Here is a 22,629-nt window from a genome sequence, read left to right as displayed (position 1 = left end):
CTAATTTTAGAGACATCTGTATTGCACACAAAGACAAAATGAACATTTTTTCATTAATGCCTATCTATTTCCAATATCTACTTTTTTTGCTAAAGGGGGGAGAACCCTAGCCAGGATGTGCAAATAGGGAAACCTATAGGTAGCCAAAAATTGTAAAGTTTTAAGTATTCGTGGTGATGACAGGCAAACCTGATGTGCTTGAGTATACAATGCTCATCAGCAAGCCAGCAGTAAGTTCAGGTGAAGGCAAAGGAAACCAATTTTACCCCATGTCTGGCTCACTGTGTGCTGAGGTGCAGATGTCTGGTTCCATACATGTCAGTGAGTATGTACCCATCAAACCAACAATGGAAAAGTGACACTTCTGTATTATGTAGCCACATAACCATCATGCTTTAAATAAAAAATGTCACATCACTTGGAACACATCACAGTATCTCTACGACTTACAGTAAAAAATGGAAGATAAAAGGAAAGTATTATTCTGTATCACCTTGGATCTTCTACTTTTCCCATAGCATCCACTACTGGCAGCTCTGGGTCAAATACCTGATTGTTCCTCCAGTTGTTTCTCTGCCTTCCTTGATCTGAGGAAGTAAATTTCCTATCAAACATTTAAGATATTTTGGCAATTGTCTGGTATTTGTTGTTCAGCTGCAGTCTGGGCTGGTTGATCACATATTATCACAGTGGATAACTTGCACGTACTAAGCTTTATATGTTGAACTGATTTAACAAACACACAAATACTGTATGGTAGGAGTACAAGAACTCATCTTCCACCTGCACAAGTGGCCATGCCTGAACTGGTTGATTTGGTGCACTGATGCTGACAGTTGCACTCACTCTCAGCTGTGCTCCCTTGGCGTGAGCCATGACAAACTGAGGACCTTCCTAAAAGCATGGTTGGTCCCATAAGAGAGTGTGGGGGCACGTGGGACCTTCCTACTCAAACAGAAGTGGGAAAATCATAGAATCGTAGAATCACAGAATCATAGAATCACAAGGTTGGAAAGGACCTATAAGATCATCCAGTCCAACTGTCCTCCCTTTACCGTACCTACAGTAAAACTACCAAACCATGTCTCCCAGCTCCCTATCCAGAAGCCTCTTGAACCCTGCCAGGGATGGCAACTCCACCACCTCCCTGGGCAGGTCATTCCAGTGCCTGATCACTCTGAGAGAAAAAGTTCCTTCCTGACCCTGCTTCCAGAGGACATAGACTCTCTTTTTCTTCCAGAGTCTCAACAATAGATCTCAGTTTATCCACACAATGAAAAGACTGGGAGAATACGTTCAGAAGTTGGTCACTGTACTGTGCCCCTGCCAAGGATGGTCTGCACTCATCTTCTGGAAGTACTCGGTAACAAGAATTTCTCTTGGCTTTTAGGGCATCTCTGGTAGAAACACTGTTATGCTGTGGACTGCTGCAGCTATTGCCAAGAGACTTGGCAAAGGAAGAACAGTAGCATCAAGTATTGTAATGCTGAACTAGCAGATCATACCAAAGCAGCTAAATTTTCTGGTGCTCTTCCTTCTTTTATTTATTCCTTGCCTGTGTGTTATCACAGCTATGCCATACACAGTTTTCTCTGGACCATTCTTCTAAACACAACAAGACAGCACATATTCTTTATCCTAACAGGCAGTGCATGAAGTGTCCACTGTATCTCACTTCCTCTGAGTAATTCCAGGAGAGTACAGGGTGAGATAAGGCAGACTACATTTTTCTAGGCAGAAAGTGGTGAATCTTACAGAAGGCAATACCCAAGTCGAGGAGGGCATTAAAGCAGGCACTACAGCAGCTAGAACACCCAGCTTTTTCTGTCCTTCTTTGCTACTGAGTCATCTGGGAACTGGGTCCATGTGCTTAAAAACAAATTCACATACAAATGCAAGAGTAATGAGCAATTAATAAAACTTGTTAGGAAGGACTGTGATCTGACTACCTCTACAGAAGGGACTTAGTCATCTCTGTGTAAAAATGATCACGGACTTCCTCTGTCTCAGGCTCACAAGTTGTAAAGCATTCATGAACCACTATAAATCTCTATTAGCTTTTAGTAAAAAGAACTACCCAGATACAAAATATTATTTGTGGAAATGAGCTGCCAGCACTGGAAATGTGACTCCTTTATGTATCAGCTGCAACATATTTTTACAGAGGCTCTTCCACATAAGGGGCTTACTACTGTAAATTAACACTACTATTATTTTGTTGGTTCAAAAGTAGCAGAAAATGTCCTTCTCCAGTTTAGTTTTGAATCCTGATCAGAGGGTCTATTTCCCAGAGTAATAGGCAGTAACTTCCAGGGACAGGAAGCATAATTACAGAGTGCCCGAACTCCCCATGGCTCAAGGTTGTAAAGGATAATATACTGCACCTGCTGAATCTGCAGAAGAAAAAAAACAACACAGTACAGAGCACTCGATGGACACTCTCTCCCTTTTTCAGAAGGACTTTCTGGGATGCACGTGTTCTGGGATGATGACACACTGCAGCTGGTTTGAGACTAGTATTCAATAGTTGTGATGACACAAGGGAGATGATGGGAATGGACTCTTTCCTCAGTTATTCCACCTTCTAAAATCCAGCAATGCAAAGGCAAGCAAGGAGAGTTGTGCTATACCCCATCCTTCTGTGCATCATAGTTCTTCTACTGCTAGGATAGATTTCAGCCACTCAATAAAGACTCCTGTGTTGTTGGGTGCAGGAACTTGAAAGGAAATGATGCAGTGATGCCCACACTAGCGCAAACTCCTTACTTCTATTTCTCATCAGCTCTTTCTATCATATATTCTGAACAAGAAAATACAAGAAGACACATGCTATTGACTTTCAGGTGGTGTGTGAAGGCTTTGAAGATGGAGGCATGTGCACCTACAGCTGACCCAGTCACAGTCACTGAATGATTATGATCTGATCAGCTTTCTTTATTCACCCTTCTGTACACCTCCCCAGATGTCCTAGATTATCCAAGTACTTCAGAAAGCTGGTGCCAGATTTTATCTTTGCTATTAGACACACTTGATCCCAACCCCATGACAGGGAACCTAAATTAGTGAGAAAAGCACTGTTCTTCACTCCTCCTTAGGCTAACTGCTAGATTAAAGCACTGTTGAAGTAAAAAATGATGGACTGTGTCAGACTGGATAGTATGATGGAGTGTTACCAACTTACTCTTTGTAGTTTTTATCATGTGAGAGCTGGCTGTAAAAAATCCTTGGATGAAAGGGAACTCCGCCCTAGAGGTGAAGACCCTGCAGGCTCAGCTTGCCTTCATTTCATTATGACCTCCGCCATCTTCAGGACTGATCGCCACTTCTTCCATCACAGCTCACAAAGGTGGGTGTAGTCACACCAACAGCTTTGGCCACCCTCATTAATGTTCCTGATGGCTGAAGCCAGGACTTTAGGTGCAGCATCAGAGAGTGAGAAGGCACATAGTAGGATGTGCACTCCTGTTGATGCAGGTTACTCAGAAGATGGCCACCTGTATGACCAAGGCCAGAGTGAAGCTGTATGTATCCAATTACTACGCTCCAATCAATCCAGATCCTAACAATTCCTAAATCTTTACTAACTTCTGGCAATCTTTACATTCTATTATCTAAAATGGACTTTTACAACTTATGTTGTTGCAATCCTCAAAAGAGCATTCTTTTAGAGCTGTAATACTGTTTCGTACTTTGCACCATGGCAATTCACTTGTTTTTCTGGCAAGGAAAGGATAACTGAGAAGGAGAGCTTTTATTGTGATGTGCTCTCTTTTACAACGCTTCCCACACCCATGCTCACTTGTATTCTATCACTTCTGGGTTATGATCATGTCTGTCAATGGGAGCTGTCATGGATGTAAAGACTTAACTCCTAATGCCTTCAGATTAAAAAATATTTCCTAGGAATTTTTTAAAATTCTTTTTTGAAGGTGGCTTATGTTTTTATAAGGCCTAACACTCTGAGGAGTTTAGAGGCTCAGTGGCCGTCCACTGTCAATTCGCTTGTTTTCTTTATTTGGAAGGCTCAAAAATATATTTAACCTGAAATCCTCTGCAGGATCAGTTTTCTTTTCTCTACCAGAGGTCTCTACTGCAGAGTGAAACCTGGCACTGGATTCATCCAAGGCAGAACTGAGCTCTAAACCCTAGCAATCATGATCTCCTTTAGGACCTGAGAAAGCCATCAGCATTGGCAGTTTTAACTATAGGAATATCGACTAAGTTCTTTATCACATATATGACTAAAACTGGGGTGAAAAGTCATTTTGTTTTTGTAGTAGGCAGACTGATGAGATGTAGAATATTGAGTTTCGTAGGCATCTGGGTATGCTTTTCAGGACAATCTCCTGCATCAATCTCTGAGTTCACTCAGACTAGAGAAAGGGCAGAGAGCAGAAGGTATCTCACTGTCCTGGAGCATGGTGCTGGGGCAGGAGGGCAGCATCACAGATGGCTGACAAGGTCAAATCAAAACAGATTTACACAAATAAATACGTTTGTGAGCAGTAAGGCTAATAGGAGGAGGAAACAAAGAGATCAGGATGGTGACAGGGAAAGGATGGAGAGGGCAGTTTAAAAATATCCTGCATCCTTCCAGATTAGAGTGATTTTCTGTCTTCAGCTGAATAAGTCAACCTGACCTTCCATGCTCAGAGAAAGAGCAAATCCAGCCAGACCAGTTTTAAGTGAACACTATTGCTGTACTTCATTTTCTACAAGACAACAGAAAGTCACTAATACTTGCACACGCTCTATATATCAACACCAAAGGCTATCACAAAAATCATCTTTATGGATAATATAGCCACGAGGAGAATTTTAAAAATATCAGTCCACAACAGTGACAAGAGATAGATCTGTCTCTGAAATATTTATCTGGTGCCAGTAGAGAAGATACACGGGTCTGGAACATGCTCTATAAATGTGGAAACAATGGCAGATGAGTAGTTGAGAAATCCTTATTTAAAGAAGAACAAAAAGATATTGCAAATTCTGTTGACCGCACTGTTTTATTGAGTCTACAGGATATGATCAGCTGTGTTATAGTGATACTATTTACAACAAACTTTATTTAAACTGGTCACATTAAGGCAACTGGGAACACTGTATGGCTTCTAATGTTCTTAGGCTTATTTTATAGTGAGAGCATGACGGTTTCTGCACAGGCACTTGCTGCTGAAATGGGAAATAGGTGGGCTGCTTGCTGAGTCTGTCAGCTGGAACACTGACAATCGCTACTTGGACTGCTTCAACATAAATACAATTTTCTCAAACTTCAATACTCTGGGGCTGATTCTCCTTTCACAATACTATACATTAATATACTTCATTCTCGTTATTTTCAAGTTACACAACAACAAGAAGAAAAAACATACAATATCTCTGCACAGCTTGTAGAAAGTGATGGTGAGAAATTTCAAAAGCACCACCATTTTATTTCTGCCTTTCTTTTCCTCTCCTTTTTTTACTGAGGTTCAATCTGTCAGCACTTTATCCAGGGAAAACATGGATTTGCAAGCAAGAGCCCAGGGCAGTTTTCATTCTGCAACAAGAATAAAAGTACAAAGCCTTGCTTCTTTCCTTAAATCAGACATTCACTTTTAAAGCTCACTTTAGACAATGTTTTAAGTAATAATCATATAATCAATAAACAATGCTACTAGTTGAGTGTGTGTGTTTCATCTGGATTAAATTTGGTCGTCTCCTGTCATTTAGAAACTTTTCTGCCTTTGGTGAACCTTCAATCCAGCTTCTCTAAAGTGTACAGCAATTTCTATAATCTAACCTGCTTCTGTTCTTCATCAGATTTCCATTGTGTCTGATTATGTACATGCACATCTGGAAATCAGCCTGACTTGGTTTAGCTTCTAAAACTGCAGCTGCATTCTCTTGTTTTACAAATACAGTCATTGTGAATTAGGCATCTGGAATCTTCCAGTCACTCAAACCATTTCAACTCCATTTATCTGGAATATCTCTCATTGACATTTTCGCTTGTCTGATGGTTTGCAAGATGTTTGTTTTCTTTTCTACATTCCCACAGTGCAACTGTGTCACTTTCCATGAAGCAAACTGTTTACTACTGTCAAATTATCTACCTTTACAAAAGCAATAATGGGATCTGCATGCAGTGTTGAAGTTCCATTTTCGCTCTGCTCCAGCAGCAGTGGCATTTTTTACCATAACTCCAAGCATTTATGGCTGTGAAAATTAATCTTAAAAGATTGGAACAAGTCTGGAAAGTAACATTTTGGGGTTTTATGAGTATTCCACACAATATGCTCTCTAAGTACCAACTAAAATGTACTTCTTGCAACAAGTAAATGGCACGATATTTATAGCATTTGATTTCTAGAAGGGAAGCTTTTAAAATTCTTCTCTTGCTGAAAAGAGAAAACATTTCCTTAAATCAGGGAGGAAGTACAGATTCACTGCTTTTCCAAAAGCATCCCTAGGCATTGTTGGAAGTCACAAAAATAGCACTGGCCAGGTTTTCTGGAGAGGATCCACACTACTCACAACTTCTCGCAGCCATCCTTCTGTCTCGTGCCTGCCCTACTTTTGGTCTTTGGAGCCACCTCACCTCACGTTAAAGAAGCGGCTCTCAGAGGACTTGCCTCCACTGCCACCCCATGAATTACAGGGCACAGATCTCCTCCTCACCCCCCTGCCTTCAGCTCACCATGCACAGATGAAGGCATCTCCCACCCCCTGCTTTCCTCAGCGTGAAGTTCTGCTGAGGCCACCAAGGCAGAGCTGTGCTGCTCAATGTGAGGCACTCCCCAGAAGCACACTTGTAGTAGTTCAATTAAAGCGGTGCCTCTCCCCCTCCCTCCCCCGCTTCGTCTTGTAGTATCTGAATATGAACCTCTCCCCTGGATGAGCAGGCACTGCACTGACAGGTGCCCCGCTGCCTGTTAAGGAATCTATTCTCATGCCTTTTTTAAGGATTTTAGTTTTACCTGTCAGTTGCCCTTGCTATTTGATGCTTTTTTTTTTTTTTCTTTTTTTTTCCTACCTGTATCATGGGTGGCACTTTATCTGAGACACATTTTTCAGTGCATTTATCTAATTCCAGCAATGCGGGCAGAAACTGCATTATTAGTGGTATTTACACAACTCATCTGCAACAAATGCATTTTTATTTTTGTGAACAGTATTACTGGCATGAGGCTCTGGCTTTAGGTACAACAACCACAGTCCCCTGGCTCTTCAAACAGAGACTTTAAAGCAAGCAAAGCAAAACAAGGCAGTCAGACATTATCAGGGAGAATGGTGATTAGAGCAAACAACAATACAGGGGAAAAATGCATGGCTATTCAGAAACCGTCTTTTGGGAACTGAAGAAGAGATATGGAGCCATTTTTCACTAGGTTCACCAGAAAATGTCAGCACACAGATGCTACTGTACTGTCAGATTGCATCTTAATTTGGCCAAAGGGGACCCAGGCAGTCACCCCTCACAGACAAATTTTAAAGGGCCCATTACAAATCTGATTTATTGGTTGCTAAGAATCTCTCTTCTATGGTCTGCAGATTTTGCATGACATGGAGCTGAAATCCAGCTACAGATAAATGTATGCTTCTCTGTATGACTTAAATCCATCTGAATTAATTATTTCTTGGACATCGGTCAAGCCTCCCCCCTGTTTGCCCACCCCTTTTCTTCCTAATACCTTAAGGCAGTTTACTTCAGAATGAAGCAGAGCATTAACCTGTGCAAAATTGCTAATTTGTACATAACTCCCTTCCTGCCATTAAACAACAACAAAAACAAAGATGAAAGAAAAAAAAGGGAAATGCCTTTTGTTCTAAAAAGGCTGGGAAAAATGTTCAAGAACAAAAGAAATGCATCTGCCCAGCAAGAGAAATGAGACATTGCTTTCTTTTAGCTATTAAGGCATGTTGGTATAACAATAACCCTGCAAATGTAAGTATGACACTGAAATATTCATGTCTTTCACCCCTTCTCAAAAATTCTGTGGACTTTTTTTTTTTTTTTCAAATTAATAAACAAACACATTTCTTGCTTTCGGTGAGAAGCGAAAGAGCACAAGAGTGAAATGCATTTGGAATTGCTGAAGAATGAGCATTCAAACTTGCTCCACTTGAACTGCCCATTGTTACAATTCAGACAATGTACAACAACAAACACAGCTCAACTTCTAACCACGCCAGCATCAGTGGAAATCCAAAGTCGCTGTCTCTTTCTGTTCTCATAAACATCATCAAAGCCTTCATTTGCTGTTTCCTTGGCAAAAAGCGAACAGCAACCAAACAGTCCTCTGACAATCTGTGAAAGAAACATGCAATGCCTCTGAAGGCATGGTGTTTTGTATGGGAACTACTCTAAACAAAGACAACATCAAAAGCAGCCCAAGAACCATGCAAGGCAAGTCCGACTCAGCCCAAGTTTGCACTGAACATCTGGCTGGGCACGGCACCGCCTCTGATTCTGATTTTGTTTTGTGGGATTAAATCCCATCTAATCACTTTAACTGACCCTGTCTTAGGTCCCAGCTACAATGCTTTATAAACCGAGCGAGAGAGAGAGAGAAAAAAAAAAAAAAAAAAAAAGAAAAAAGAAAAAAGCAAGGAAGAGAGACAGAGCGTTATCCCACCTTTCCATGGCTCTCAGCCCGTCTGTCTTCGCATGATCTGCAAACCACCTGTACCGATCCAGCCCATTCTTCGAGCAGAAAATACCTTCCCGGTAAGATGTAGTTTCAGCTGTGCTTTGATTTTTCAGCACGAATGTCTCGAATCTTCTGCTTAAGCCAGACACACACCAAACTGCAGCTGAGCTCTTTTGTTTTGCCTCTCTCCAGAGCTGAGGCAGCGGCTCTCCCGGCGCTGCCTCTCCTGTCCCCACCCCCGGCGGCCACCCGGCTCCGCGCGGACCCCAGCCCTGCAGCCCTGCAGCCCTGCAGCCCTACAGCCCTACAGCCCCCGCCGAGCCCAGCCCCACCGATCCCCGCTGCTTCTCAGCGCAGGGGGCATTTTAGGTGGCGGTCAGGTGATCTCGCCGTTAAAAACAGAAAGGATGCTCGGGGATGGTGCGCAGGGATCCGTGTTGGTTTTCAAACTGGCCATTTACATTACAAAGCAGGGAGAAAATACAGCCCTGAGAGATCACTAGGCATTCTTCTGCTTTCTAGTTCTCCTCCAGCAGTAGCAGGCATGGTGGAAAGATACATAATTAAACTTCTCACTGGAAATAGTTAAAAGTAAGGGGTTATTCCTAAGTAAGGGGTTATTCCTTAAACCTAATTGTATTTCATAGTGGAAAACAGATGCTGTACTGCTTCTGCAAGTCCCTTTCGGCTTCCTCCCAACTGTATTTTTCTTTCAAAGCAATATTTAAATATTCATGCTAAAGCCATATTTAACATCTGAACAGCAAGCGATTGATACCCAACTGAAAACAATTATTATCTCTATTCATATTCATAGAATCATAAAATCATTAAGGTTAAAGAGACCAATAAAATAATCTAATTCAACCACCAACCCATGCCTGTGACTGCTATAGACCACATCTCTCAGTGTGACAATCACTCTTTCTTGAACAACTCCAGAGATGGTGACTTCACCACCTCCTGGACAGCCTATTTCAATGTAATGCCACTCTTTCTGAGAAAAAAAAAAGAAAAAAGTTTCCTAATACCCAACTGAACCTCCTCTGGTACAATGTTAGGCCATCGCTTGCCCCATCACTGTTACCTGGGAGAAGAGGCCAACCCCCACCTTGCCACATCATCATTCCAGGCAGTTGGAGAGAGTGAAAAGGTCTCCCCTGAGTCTCCCTTTCTCCATACTGGATCATCCCAGCATTATTACACTGTAAATTCAAATATCTATGACATAAGGCCCATTATATGTAAACCTGACGTTATGAAGAGTGGCTAATCTAATGACACCATTCCCTGTCTTTCCATGATTAAAGCTACCATGGCTTTGGACCTCAAACTCTAAAAGAGAGAATGAATGAAACTGCAGTCCCAGACTCTGTGGGAGTCCCAGTTATTGGCAAGTTTTCAAAAATAACAATTATTTTCATAAAAGTTTAAAATTTAGAATTTTAATTGCAAATAATAAGTTTTGAGCAAATCTTATAAGAAACAAAGACTATAAGTCTTGATAATTAATTTTTACCTCCAATCATCCTTAAAAATTAAGATTTAATGAGACTAGAATGTCACCCAATGTATGTAGGCTGCTCCAAAAGTAATGCCTCCTATTTCATTATGTTGGACCATAACGTCAGAGGCAGATTTTGGTGGTATGACAGTAGAGATTGATGCTTCCCACCACCATTCCATTATATTTTGTTGCTATATGACAGATGGCAGCAGAGGGGCAGTCTGACAAAATGGCATCTGACATGAAGCATGGATGAAGCAAAGATGTGTCACTGAATTCTTCCATGCTGAAAAAAACATCACCTACTGACACTCATTGACACTTGCTGAACAGTAATGGAAAGCAACCAGGGGATGTGAGCACAGTGGGGGTGATGTGTTTCAGCAGTTGTGACAGTGACAGTGGGACACTTCTGCTGGTAGAGTTTTTTATGATTGTGGCATGCAGGAAAAAATGCATAACAAATGGTATTCACTATGTTGAAAAATAGTGTTTTGTAGCTGAGAATTTGCTCTGTCAAAGAGCATTCTTTGTTGTAGTTTCCATGGAAATAAATAGGAGGCAGTACTTTCAGAGCAACCCACAGATCTCCTTTGCATTTATTGTAAAATGTTAAGAAACAGGAAATATTTGCAAAACTACGTAGAAAGGGTAAATTAGGTGTTCATATTTAATCAGTCTGAAAGACTTGAAATGTATAGATGTATCACTATTCCAGAACAAATTTAAGCCCCGCCTCCTAAGATTCTTAAAGCCTCAAGTTAAAGACAGAAAACCTACTCATCCATCAATCATACAGCACAGGGTCTTTCAATACTCCCCAGTATTTCCAATAATATCACAAATGACCATTTATCCTTCTCATTTTAACTGCACATATGCTCACAGATCATTGAGTCTCTGCATCACAATACAAAGAACTCAAACTTCCACACTTTGCTTTTCAAGTAATCATTTTATCATTTTTTACAATGTAAGGTACACAAATGGAAAACTTTTTTTTTCTTTCTAAGATACTGAGGAAAAATGTATTAAACTAGACATCATGGATTAAATGCACCGCTGTAACATATGAAAATAAATGCTTTTGCAAACCATTGTTATATATATGTATTGTATATATAAAGCTCTGGAGTTTAGCTTGTGCTAGATTTTGTTTGATTAAATGCTGAAAAAATTTTAGAACTTATACTGCTAAGATAAGTATGTCCTAGTAGAATAACATCTAGTGCCTTCCTCCCTAACGCTCAAACACCTTTTCATTGAACACAGCAACAAAGGCCATAGGTAACATACTAAGACAAAACAACCAGACAATTCCAACTCAAACATCTCATTTTCTAGTTGTAAATAATATTCTGTGAGTTTTAGGGACTCTGCAGAGAGTAGATTTTTCACTTCACCCTCCTGAAACAGCAATAGTGGAAGAAGTGTAATAATGCATTTGCTAGAATTCAAATAGAATATACTCAACTGAGAAAAACCATCTGATATGGCTCATACAAAGTATTTCTTACTGTAATTTCTTTGGAACTCATAACACAGAGCTGCGTGCAAATAGCATTTTCTATCTTAGAAATTAGCAACAATCTCTTATTGAGTATACTGTACTATTATTGTACAGCAGTCATAATACCATGTAAATCATAGAACTGCAAGACAATATTTCCGGCCTAAAGTGAACAAGCACTAGCATGTAGTTGAGTCACACTGTGCACAGGGCTCCTGTTGAACTGAATAAGGTTCTTGAAGAGCAGAAGGATTGTATTGTATGTATGCATGTGATGGCACTCAAAAAAATTCAGTTTAGCAAAGCAGAGCATGCTATATGTTTTCAACAATAAAGTGCTGTAATCATTTGTCTAGTGCTCAATTAAGTTTATGAAAATCCAAAGATTGTCATTTAATTTCCAATAAATAAAATAATGATTTTAGACTTTTCTTAAACCCTTTTGTAATTTCTAAGCTGACATGCAGCGTGAAAAGAACAAGAATTTCTGAATGTATCTGTTGATGCAGTAATAAGTACAAGACTAATTCACTGGAAGAGATGGGAAGATTATCTTCCATCTAAGAGGTATATTTATACACATATATACATACATATATATACATACAAGTATATAAGCATACAAGTAAATATAATTAACCAAAATCATATAATAAATATGGATGAAAATCTGTCTCAGCCATGGAGACAATAATTATTTTTTGGAAATAGAGTGCAGAAATACTTATCCCAATAAAAATGCACAAACTGATATTTTTTTCCTTCAAGAAGTAAATAATATATATATACATATACATTATTAAGAGTATCTCTGATAATCCCTTGAGAGGAATTTGAAAGTTTCGTGACAAAATCACTGTTTTTAAATTATACTGTTTTAAAAATTAGAGCTTTCATTTGAACAGCAACAAACACCTGATCAAGTTATTGAGGTATGATGAAAATAATTTAATGGTCTACTTTATTATAGAAATACTCTCAGTATTTGTAATGCTATTTTTTAAATGCTAAATAAATGCAAATATCAACATAAAAACAATATAAATTTAATTTGTAATAGTAATCAGACTTAAGGCTGGATTTATTCATAAAAAAGCCATAGAACTAGGCTGTTGCGTTGTCCAGTTTATTTATAAGCAAGTAAAAGAGGTGCATGCTTAAAACATAACTGTATCCAGTCAGTAGGAAAAGGGATGAAGCATGTGAGTCTTTGAAGACTTCGAACTTTTTGCAGCAAGCAAGCAAGCATGAATGTTTTGCCTTACTCTTATTGTTCAGATGTAGAATTTCCAAGTGCATGTTTCAAAAGTATTGCAAAAGCAGACAAAACTCAAATGCTGAGACTTTATATCAATATTATTGATGAGTAAAAATATCTAAATGCGAACATGTTATGCACATAATTTATAAAACTGAGGAAGCTACTACAAAATTAGAGCTGACAGTGTTTTCAGTAACTTGTCCCGTCAGAAATACCAGAAACAATAATCATTAAAGTTAACAATTTTGGAATTTATTCAGTTTGTTTTTTGGGTGTACCTACAGTCCTTTGTGTTCAGAGAAGAAATGTTTCCAGGAGGAAAGAGAAACAAAGAAGGCTGAAATACAGACACTGTCCTATTCCAGTGACATAAATAGGCCATTTGACATGTGTAGGCTGTGACCTATACTGGAGATAGCAGTTAATGCAGACCTCTCTGTGGAATGAATTCATCATTATCTCTGGCTTTTAAAAACAACATAAACAAGCAAGACATGATGAACAAGGTTAATACCAGTATCCTTAGTATTTCCTGCACTGTCTTGTCAAATTATGGGAAGGCACAGTAAGAGAGCATGGTAACCTTCCCTTCTTCAAAGAGCAGATGAAAATTTATTGAAAAAAGAAATTGACGAATAAGAAGAAACAAAATTCTTTCAGTTGAGGTGGCAGTACAACAGTCATCTTGTTAGGGCATTCATGCTCTTTGTAACTTATGGAATCAATAAAGGTGTCACACCACTTCTAAAGATACTGCATGATCATAATGGAAATCAAGCAGATGGACACTACTCAATACTGATGTCAAAAGTAGACCACTGCTGCTTTAGAATCAGAGTTAAAAAACCTTTTAAGAATGCAAAAACATGAGTTTGCACTATACATAGTCACTTAAAGCCTCATAGCTATCACATCATGATAGACTAGAACCTAGAGCTCAAGTACACAATGAAGGCATACACAGGGTACAAAGGCTTTATCCTTGACTTTGGCATATATATACATGTGTACATGTGTGTTTATGTTAACGATCATTAGTCTGGATAATTCCTACCCATATGAAACAGTAACAAAAAACCAAACCGAAACAATAACAAACACAACAAACAAACAAACAAACAGAACAAAACAAAACAAAACTAGGAATACAGTTTAATATAATTTAACAACAAAAAAAGACATAAACACAATTTATTTCTGCATTTAATCTGTCGGCAGTGTTGCAGTGTACATACATTCCATTTCATTCATGAATAGGCAGTCATTCCATTACATAAATTTTGCATATAGGCTTGGGGTGATGGAATGTTAACTCTAACATTTACAATAATTATTACTTGTTCATTTGCCAACCAATTGTCAGTTGTGAGACAAATGTTTCAGAGAAGACCAAATGCCATAATCTAAGTGATTAGCATCACAGTGTAAGTAACTTTCATAGAGACAGGTGGGTAGCAGTGGAAAAAGCTTAAAAATGGAGGATATCAATTTAACTTTCTTTGGATAGTTCTATCATTTCTGTCTCTCTAAGACTGTAATAATGCATGTACAAGCCCATGATGAGAAGAAGAAGATAATTATCATCCTCTCCAGACAGTATTTTCATTAAGTGTGCTATTTTGGATAAGTAAGTTTTTAATTGGTTTCCTGTGCCTGTAAAGAGGATGGCCTATGGTAGCACAGTAGTGAGGATCTGCAACCCTACTGCTTCCCCCTGTTGGATTTCAATAAAGTTTAATTGGATTACAATGGGGGTATCCACAAGATGTCAATTACTGGTATATTCTCAATGCAGACCTCTTCTTCCACTGGCACTTGATTGACTCACTCTGCACACTTCTTTTATTACAGTACCTCTTCCATTTCTTCACAGACAATAAGTATTGTATGGAGATGCCAAAGTCTTTATTAAACAGCAGCATAATTATGCAACTCTTATAGCACTGCCTACAAAAATCAAAGCTCTACCTGATCTGGGTTTACAGCATGTGAGCTATCTTATTCAAAGATACTTCTGGAATGTCCTTCTGTATCTACAACTATGCTCATGTGTTGATGAGTCCTTCCAACTCCATATTTCACTGCTTACAGAATGGTAGTTAGTAATAACATTAGTTATATGGTAGTTAGTAATAATGGTAGCTACCACTACCAAGTTAATGGTAGTTAGTAATAACATTAGTTATTTTAAATCATATAGTTACTTGTACAGGACTGTAAGTTTTATTTCTCTTTAGGAAAAAAGAATTTTACCATGAAATGGCTGATTTTAACTTCTGAACATGATTGTTCTGGAGAGACTTAAGAACTGAAAACTGTTACTTGTTTGTTTGTTTGTTTGTTTTTTCCATGTTGTATGAAAAGAGAATATATACATTTTTCCATACTACTACATTTACATTCTAAAACTCTTAATGTGTGGGACTTATTGAGAGTTCCACGGGTTAGAAGTTTAAACTTAAATTCTTATGATTTTTTTAAATTATTATTATTTTTTGTTTAAACCAGTAGCTCTTAACAATAAATGATAATGAAATTACTCAAAAACATAAATACAAATCTACCAATTTGTAATTATGAAATATAATGGAGATTTGGAGGATTAGATATTCTTTTTTTTTTTCTTTTTTTTTTTCTATATTTTCATAATTTTACACATATAAAGTAACATTTCTCCAGTTAATGAAAACATTTAAATGTTATTACTAGCAGTATTTAATCAATCTTTTTATTCATATGTTGTTTTAAAATACTTTTTTTGAATACTAAATATGTTTTAAAAGTCTGAAGAATTAAACACATTATTTCCCATGTGGACATTTGTAAGTGATAATTTCAAATTTGTATTTAAATTAGTTATTGGGTAGCTGTGTAAGAAATTGTCAGATTTTTTTTTTTAATTTTTATTTATTTATTTATTTATTTGTACCATTATTAATGTTTCTATCTGGAAGAGTATGCCTAAAAGAACCCTCACATTCATAAAGCATGTAGTAATATTCCATTTACTCATTAATAGTCAAATACACACACAGTGGCACATCTGACACAGGCAGCTGAGTTGGGAATTGAAACCATAATAATTAACAATAGATTTCTTGATCTCACCATGACAAGTAAATGAAACACTCTGCAGTGTGCTTGCCCACTGGAAGAGGGAATTAACTCAGTACGAGCAGCAGAATGGATGTATATCACTGTTAAGATCTAATTCACAAGGAATGCCACAATGGAAGCTTGTGTTAGTAGAACAAATCTTTGCTAAATATTGCACATGAGTATGCAAAAACACAAAGATACACATTATCAATAAGAACCTTAGTGTAACTGTACAAGATGTACAATCTGAAATCCAACAATTAACTAACTAAATAAATGAAATATATATATATATATATATGTAATATTTGTATGATTTAACTTCAGATAAACATTTTAAGACCATATTTAAATTACTTCGGCCTTAGTCAGCCTCCAGTTTAAACGCCTTCTCTTCCTCCTCAACCTTTTCCTCTCCCTCTTTAGTCCTGAGGTTCTTCTCTGTTCAGCACCTTGGAGAGCGACAGCCCCTGCTGCAACCAATCTCTCTTCGGCCGTGAGCAGCCCAAAAGACCACAGAGATAAAAAGCACTTTGTGCTTTCATTTTACATGGATTATCTTCCACTGTTGTTCTGTATGTATGTTATTACTGCTGCATCTTTCCTAGTATTCAAATTGTCCTTTTCTTTTAAAGTGACATTTGCTCTAGAACAACTTTCCCACTTCTCAGGAACAGAACGTTCTCCCTTCTTCAAATGCGCTGCAAGACATCTATTTATTTGTGTATTTATTTTTGAGAAGCTATCTTCTGTGAGAAGAGCTCAGAAACTGCCACATGTCAGATGACAGCCAGCTCCAGGAGGCTCCGAAAGGCACACCCTCCTGGTCAGAGATAAGCTGAGTGAAACCAGTTGTGCTCTGGGAAAGCATGAGGTGCTCTAGATGTGGAGAAGTTCCCTGAAGCTCATGTACACCATGCAGAGTAGATCTCTGTGTGCATCTATGGAAGAGCCCACACTGCAGCACTGGATGTGGCCTGAAGCAGGCACAGCCCATGCGTACAACAACAGTAGCAGCCCTGGGCCAGAGCTGGAACCTGTGGAGAGCAGACTGTGGTGAAGCAGGCAGGCTGGGGGAGTTACTGCCCACAGGAACAGTGCTGGAGCAGTGCCTGAAGGATGAGTCCAGTGCTGTGGACCAATGTTGGAACAGTGTTTGAGAAGTAGTAGTCTGTGGGACATCCACTTGGGATCAGTTTAGAAATGATCTTGTCATGTGAGAGGGAAGCCACATTAAAGTAGGGGCAGAGAGTGACCATAAAAGAGCAACAGAGATGAAGCATTATGGTTGGCTGCAGTTCTCATCCGCTGTTCCCCCTCACCACAGGGAGAGAATGTAGAAGAGGCTGTATGTGGGGGGACAGTATTTTAAGTTGGCTTTTAGTTTCTTACTGCCATAGTCTGATAATAATAGGCAATAAATTATATTAATCTCATTACATCCAGTCTGTTTCACACATGGTGTTAATTCATGAGCCGCCTGCCTGTCTTCATCTCAGTGCTTAAGCCCTGTTCTATTGTACCTTCTTCCCTTCTTCCTTTGAGAAGCAAGACAGAAAAAGTTTATAGGTTGGAGTTCAATGTGAGGTCACAAAGTATGTTGAGCTATGGAAGAATCTCTTTCCTGGGGAGATTTCAGAATGGCTGAAAAAAATAGGCTCTATTTCCATACAAAATGAAAGAGGAAGGCAAACGAAAACTATTGCTATGCCAGTTGCTCTTTATTATGCAATTGCTATTTCTCATATTTCATGCCTTCAAAGATCAAATAATGCCACTCACTCTACAGGCACTGACAGTTTACACCACATGGAATTCAACTCTGTTACAGCATGTTGTTAATAAATAATATTTGATCTCTAATGGCTCTTTTGTTCTAGTTGTTTTCTTTCTTTCTTTCTTTCTTTTTCTTTTCTTTTCTTTTTTCTTCTTTTTTTTTTTTTTTTTTTTTTTTTTTTTTTTCCCTAGCACAGATAAAAATATCTTCCCTGTAAATATCCTGAAAACCTTGAAAACCTTGGGATCACAAATTATCTGCAACTCAGGAACTAAGGAACCACAATTTTGGTAGAAAAAACTTGAGCAGCAAAGATTTTACAGAAAATCTTTGAATTCAAAAATGATTGTATTTAGTTGAAAATGAAGCTAATGCAAGACACTATGTTCTTTAAATAACACTAATTACTATTATTATTTGTTTTTAACAGATTACCTGAAAAATGCAGTGATTTATCTGCTTTTCTACTTACCAGATCTAAATGTTCTTATCTACCAATTGTAACAATTCTCTATTTGTATCAACAGAGAATACCACATCCAGAAGTACAGTTCACATTTCCTAGGTCTTACACCCTATGTGATGGCAACATCAGAAAATGTTAAATACAAATGAACAGTTGCAGTTTCTGCATGTTAAAGTCATAAGTAATAGGAAGAGCTGAACCCTTAGTGATATTTCAGCTGGAAATTTTATCCCATGTACAATTACAAGTTGGCACCCAAAGCATACAGTTTACAGTCTCCTCAGAATTTAGGCAGCTGTTGGTTTTCCAGAGTGCCTTTATCCAGCTGTCAAACCCAATGCTAAGGGACTAATCTTGCTTTTTCTCCTACTGTATTTTTTGTAATTCTGGGGATCAACTTCTCACATGAAGAAAAACCCATTTTTGACATGCATGTCAAGATTTCTAATATCACAGCTTACCTCACTGCACCTGTTTTCCAGTAAGACAAAATTCTTGTGTCAAAGGTTACATCCAACAAAATCTTGTATATATTCATTCAACCCTTTCTGTTTCAGAATGTTATCTTAACTTCTGATATAAAATTTGACAAATATCATTTTCAAGGAGTAAAATTTTAGTACTGTTGCTAAAAAATGCTTATAGTCTAGCAAGAACAAAATAAAAATGGGATATTTTTCTGCAAATCTTTCTGCTTTGCTGTTCCATTAAAATGTCCAGGAAAACTTTTCAATCTAAAAGGAGAGTAGGATGAGTGCAATTTTTCTATGATGCCTCTTAATTGAGAGCTGAGACACTGGTTTGTTTATAGATCTTGATTACTTGTCTAATGCTCCTTGAGATTTACAAGGAAATTGTGGATTTTTGTCTTGTAGACAAGTCTTGTTTTATTTCAAGTGACAGTGCAGGCAGCAGTTTTCATATATAAAGTATTAAGTTATTTCAACTGTGCATAAGGAATACTAGTTATTAATGAGTAAGAGAATGTGCTGCAGGCACTAATTTAAACTTTTGGCATCCTTTTTCTTCTAGTCAACTTTTTCATGTCCTAACAAAACATTTGATTTTACAGATATACTTAAATAAGAACAAATTGCTTAATCAATACAAAATCAATACCAAGAATCAGTAGTAATGTAGCCTATTGAATACTACTGGCTTTTTGTAGCAACAGGAAAATCAAGTAATTGGAATATGAAGACTTCATTGCTTTCAGATCAGGTAGCAGAAAGCATATTCTGAATTTAAAACTTGATATTGTTTATGTGAACTGCTTCTGTCTTGTCTTTCAAAAGGGCATATTAGTTAGGAACTTCTGTCCTGCTTAGGGCATGGTTAAAAACTGTCATTTATGTCACTCATTTCGTGAGATAAGTATCCTGGAGGGAAAAAAGAGAATCATTAGAGATGAGTGAAGAGCTGGATCACTGCTGTGTGTAGTGACTGAAAGCAGAGCAAAGACACCTCTTTGAAAAATATAAATCTGTATGTAGAAGATATGCACCTGACTCATGATGCTGTGGATACAGTTTGTAAAGACTAATCAAATCCCACTGAACTGCAATGGAAAATCTGTGAGACAAATAATAGGGAAAAAGCATTTCAACTATCTGTGAAGATTATAAAATTATGTTACATAATTCTTGCTCACATCACTGGTCATGAGTGGTGATCACCAGGGGTCAGTGCTAGCACCTGTCCTCTTCAATATCTTTATTGATGCCCTGGATGAGGGCATTGAGTGTACAGTAAGTTTGCAGATAATGACATCAAGTTGGCAGGAAATGTGGATCCGCCTGGGGGTAGCAAGGCCCTACAGAGGGATCTGGACAGGCTGGATTGCTGGGCTGACACCAATGGGATGAGGTTCAACAATACCAAGTGCCGGGCCCTGCACTTTGGCCACAACAACCCCTGGTAGTGCTACAGACTTGGGGCAGAGTGGCTGGAAGACTGTGAAGAGGAAATGGACCTGAGGGTATCAATTGATGCTCGACTGAATGTGAGCCAGCAGCATGCCCAGGTAGCCAAAAAAACCAATGATATCCTGACGTGTATCAGAAAAAGTGCTGCCAGCAGAAGCAGGGAAGTAACTGTACCTCTGTATTCAACACTGGCAAGGCCACACCTTGAGTACTGTGTTCAGTTTTGGTCTCCTCACTAGAAGAAAGGCATTGAATTCCTGGAGCATGTCCAGAGAAGGACAACAAAGCTGGTGACAGGTCTGGAGCAAAGGCCTGATGAGGAGTGGCTGAAGGAGTTGGGACTGTTCCGTCTGGAGAAGAGGAGGTCCAGGGGGACGTTATTGCTCTCTATAAATACCTGAAGGGAGGTTGTAGTGAGCTGGGGGCTGGCCTCCTCTGTCTTGTAACCTGTGACTAGAGGGAATGGCTTCAAGGGAAGATTCAGGCTGGATATTAGGAAATAATACTTCCCTGAAAGAGTGATCAGGCAGTGGAATGGGCTGCCCAGAAGGTGGTGGAGTCACCAACCCTGGAGGTGTTCAATGAACATTTAGATACTGTGTTGAGGAGCATGCTTTACAGAAAACTACTGGTAATAGGTAGATGGCTGGACTGGATGATCTTGTGAACTGCCAAGGATGAACCTCGGTGATTTTATGACTATGGATGAACTCTTTTTGTTTCCTTTCTTCAGAACCTTATTTTCATTCATATCTGATCATCATTTATATGAGTTTCTACCTCTACTGTAAAATGCACTGATATTAATAATTTATTCCCAGTTGAACTGCACAGTATCATTTGCATTCAGAGACAGAGGTTATTTTACTAGATTTTAAAATGAAAGAATCAAAGAAACATGACATAACTCAGCAGAAAGGGCTTGCTATTTTATGACCTATATACTATAATAAAAAATACTATGGAATCATTCTTTCCTGAAGGAAAATTTGGCACAATCTTTCATTGAGCTCAGTCCTATTTTCCTGAAAATGTTATCTTGGAATATTTGTGGTTTTTTTATGCTTGCTTTCATTCCCTGACACTGAAGTCCAGCTTTCTAGATTGACAGAATTGATTAACAATTTTGTAAACTAGCCAAGCTAACACTTGTGGTGATGACAGCAGATTTTGGTCTTTCCCTAGAACACTGATTTGTTCAGTAAATTAACTTAATTGGTGAGGTGATAATTCAATAATCTGCAGTCAAGTTTATTTTCCTATATCAGTAAGCCCTCAAAAAATCTAAGAAAAACACAGATTTATTCCCATCACAGACATACAGGAAATTACCATCTCAGGAAATGGTTAAAAATCTGTGCATACAAAAACAAGACCTATTTAGTAAGAAGAGAGTTTGACTACATAGCCACAACTCAAAATAGAACACCAATTGAGCCCAAGGATCTCAGTAGCTGAATTACAGCTAACACAGAAAGAGGAACATTTTCCAACTCCCCCTTCCACCCCTCCTCCCCCCAAAAATAACAATCAGATACAGGGATGACAGTGTCTAACCAAAAATTATATAAATATAAAACACAATAGACATTTGTTAAGGATTGCAGAGCAGAACAGACAACAGAATTAAGCATGCCTGGAAGTAACATAGCTGATATAATTACAGAAAAAAAAAAAGAAAAAAAAAAAAAGAAAGAAACAAAAAATGTTCATGTACCATGAAACTTGTGCTTCAGCAAATATGAGAGCGATGGATTATATGGCTTTCGAAGGCTTTCATTTACAGTTAAGTCCAAACTGAAACACCAGAGCATTAAAGTCAGAAAAATCTGAAGGTTAGCATTTTTTTTTCAATGAATGAAGTATTAAAAGTACTTCCTAAGTGAGCACTTCTTTTGTTATATAAATCCCTGTTCACTGAACCGATTTCCCGTTAGTAGAATGAACCATGGATTAGGTACATTTGATTTGAAGAATGTCACTAATGAAACAAATCATCAGGAAAGGAAAAAGAATTTTAAAGTGTGCTTAGTGCACTGCATGGTCACAGTGATGAGGTTTTGCAGAGAAGGGTAGAAGCTCAGTGAGAAAAAAAAATAAGGGTAAGATGTGAGTATATAAAAATGGATTTATGATGCAGCTTAGGAAAGTTGAACTTTCTGAAAGAGCCACGTGGAACTGAGGTAGCTGATGAAATATAAATGTCAACAAACATTACAGTTTAATGCAAGTGAAACATTTGTTGTACAGAGTTGTAAAGAAATGGCAGTACTTGAAGTCAGATCAGGTTAATGGAGGCCATGCATTGTTACCATTCACATCAACCAGCTGACAGTCAGGGTCCATTGCTTTCTGTTAAATCGGTATGAATTGGAGCAAATCAGGACTTCAATGCCTCAGTTTCCCCATTTATGAAACAGGAGTGCTGCAGGGCTTAATTATGCTCAC

The 22,629-nt window shown here is 38.2% G+C and overlaps 1 protein-coding gene across 10 annotated transcripts in view; it reads right to left on the bottom strand.

Annotated features, from left to right (window-relative positions):
* Nucleotides 1-22,629, bottom strand: part of MAGI2 (membrane associated guanylate kinase, WW and PDZ domain containing 2) — a 675,337-nt gene that overhangs the window by 369,825 nt on the left and 282,883 nt on the right. Inside the window, exon 1 of one of the 10 annotated variants that reach the window (XM_032442303.1) lies at nucleotides 8,622-8,877. The exons of the other annotated variants lie outside the window; for them this stretch is intronic. The gene's annotated coding sequence lies outside the window, so the exon portion shown is untranslated. Of the gene's footprint in view, nucleotides 1-8,621; nucleotides 8,878-22,629 lie in introns of those variants that run through there. 10 annotated transcript variants of the gene reach the window in all.

Source organism: Coturnix japonica, chromosome 1 (assembly GCF_001577835.2).
Source record: "Coturnix japonica isolate 7356 chromosome 1, Coturnix japonica 2.1, whole genome shotgun sequence".
Lineage (NCBI taxonomy): Eukaryota > Metazoa > Chordata > Aves > Galliformes > Phasianidae > Coturnix > Coturnix japonica.
This window is presented reverse-complemented; position numbering and strand designations above follow the sequence as displayed.